General features: G+C 35.4%; 1 protein-coding gene across 2 annotated transcripts in view; it reads left to right on the forward strand.

Annotated features, from left to right (window-relative positions):
- BEND5 (BEN domain containing 5) overlaps nucleotides 1–2,681 on the forward strand; it is a 1,007,185-nt gene that overhangs the window by 57,772 nt on the left and 946,732 nt on the right. The window lies entirely within an intron of this gene.

The following is a 2,681-nucleotide window of genomic DNA, read 5'->3' on the forward strand; positions in this document are numbered from 1 at the left end:
CTGATTTCCAAAGTCAGATATGTAGTTTAAGAAAGTTCGAACAATGTACTTCAAATTGCTCCCTCCAACATTTTGTGCTATTGTTGCCATATATTTTACTATTATATATGGCATTAACATACAATGCATTGCTACTATATTTTCTTTAGATAGTCATTTATCTTTTAGAGTGATTAAAAATAAGAACATTTATGGTTACCTTCATTTATATAATTTCTGGAGTTCTTCATTTATTTGTGTAGATTTTAGTTTATGTCTGGTATCATTTTTCCCTCAACCTGAAGAACTTTCTTTAACATTTCTTATAATAGTGACTGTTGATAATGGATCCTCTCAATTTTTGTTTTTCTCTAAATACTTATATTGTAGCTTTAAGTTTTAAAAAATATTTTCATGGGGTCTAAACTTTTATGTTGGCAGATTTTTTTCAATAATTTAAAGATATCATTCCCTTGACTTACAATTCGCATAGTTTCTTATGAGTAGTCCACTATAATTTTTTATCGTAGTTCCTATGTATATGATTTGTATTTTAAAATATGAAAATCCATTTAAAAATATTCTGCGTGGTGCTTCTTGGGCCTATAGCTAGATATCTTTCATTATTGTGAAAAATTATCGGGTATTATTTCTTCAAATATTTCTTCTGCCCCATTCTCTGTCATCCCCTTCTGGAATTTCAGTTATACATTTGTTAGAACATTTGATATCATCAGAGCTCTTAGGTGCTGTGTTCTTTTTTCTTTTTTCTTTCCCCTTTTGTGTTTTTGTTCAGCTATTTCTATTGATCTGGAGTTCACTAATTACTCATTTGTGTCAAGTTTACTGGTGAGTATATTGAAGAGATTAATCTCTGTTACCGTTTTTTTTTTTTTTCAGTTTTAGCATTTCCTTTAGACTCATTGCTGTAGTTTCCATCTTTCTACTGAAATTTCTCACTGGTTCATACATTTTGTCCTTTTTTTTTATTATAGGCTTTAACATATTAATTTTAGTTTAAGTTCATTGTCTAATAATTCCAGTATCTGTTCTTTTCGAATCTAGTTCTGTTTATATTTTTCTCACCTAGAGAGCAGGTTTTTCTTCCCTTGAAGTTCTTATATGTTCCACAATCTTTTATTGACTACTGTATACCTAGTGTAAAACAGTAGAGAATGATAGAAATCCTATTTGTCACTGGAAATGGATACACTTCTTTTTCTAGGTCATTTGTATGAAGGATTATGTTCACTTATTCAGGAGTTAAGCTGGGCTGAGTCTCATTGTTGCTATGGTTACCTTCAGTTTGTCCTGGGCTTCAAATTTTCTAGTGTTACTTTATTTGTGAGGGAGAGGGCTAGGGTGATTGAGGGTATTTTCATCAATGTTATGCTCTACCCTGAACTTTTGTCTTTCCCTGAGTACTGCTACCAGAGTGGCTTCTCTCAATGCTTTTGTCCCTACTCTAGAAGTAGATTGCTGTTGTTTGTAATCCAGTGCTTGGTATCTTGGTGTTGAGGGAGCAAGAATATTTTTATTGTCTTGGTCTAACCTCACTCTTAGGCAGACCCTGTATGTTCTGGTTTTGGAGTAGAGTTTTAAAAAACGATGCCATCTTTCTTTACTCTTTCATCTCTTCTTTTAATTTGAGAGAGAGAGAGAGAGAGAGAGAGAGAGAAAGAGAGAGAGAGAGAGAGATGAGGAGGAGAAACACTGATTGGTTGCCTCCCATATGTACCCCGACCTGGGAGGATCTAACCCACAACCTAGGTATGTGCCTTGACACTCCAACTAACTTAGCCAACTCAGCCAGGGCTCGACTGTCTTGAATCATTGATATGTCTTGTATGAGACAGAGTTTCCTACCACTTTTGCAGGGATAGGAGCCCTCTAATAATAATATGCAGTCGGGCCATGACTGTTTTCTGCCCCTCACTCAGGTATAAAGGATTTTTTTTTCCTGTCCCTCCTCCTGCCGTGGTCTCACTGGGTTCCAATTTTTGTTATTCCTCACCCAGGGGCTTAAGACCTTTATTTCTGTGGGGAAACAGATATTGGTGGAGCTTCATATATTTTCTATGACAGAAGCTACTCTCCTTCTCCAGGTTTGCATCACAAAGAAAGGTATTTTCTAGTCTTCTACCCTGCCGCTAATCTTTCTCCAAAACACCGGACGGAGGCCTGTACAGGAGTCTGCCAGTGGGTGTGAATTCTCTTTTGTGCCTGTGACTCCCAGAGGTTCTACATGCTCATATTTCCTCTACACTGGATCTTTAATCGTTTTTTTAAAAAAAATTTGTCTTGATTATTTTTAATCACTTGAATGACACCCAGCATTTCTTCTTTTGGTGCCCTGTCATAGAGGAGTCAGAGCTTCTTTCCCTTCTTCTTTTGATGGGGCCCTACTTTCCTTGGATGTCCGATTATTGGTTGCCCTACAGTCTCAGTTTTCTGATAGATTTTGTTCTTTACTTGGATATTTCTTGTTAAGGTAGAAGCAAAGATCTTTCCAGCTTCCTATATCCTATGTGGAAATGAAACTTACACACCTTTTAAAAGTTAAAGTTCCTGGTAGGAAATATAACTTCTGTGCTAATTTAGTGGTTCTCAAGTTATTTCTAGTGGTGAAACATTAGTTATAATGATAGTTATAGAACTATTGTTTTTTCCCAAATTAAAGTAATTAACTATATATTAGTGAC

The sequence above is a fragment of the Myotis brandtii genome, unplaced genomic scaffold, assembly GCF_000412655.1.
Source record: "Myotis brandtii unplaced genomic scaffold, ASM41265v1 scaffold382, whole genome shotgun sequence".
NCBI lineage: Eukaryota > Metazoa > Chordata > Mammalia > Chiroptera > Vespertilionidae > Myotis > Myotis brandtii.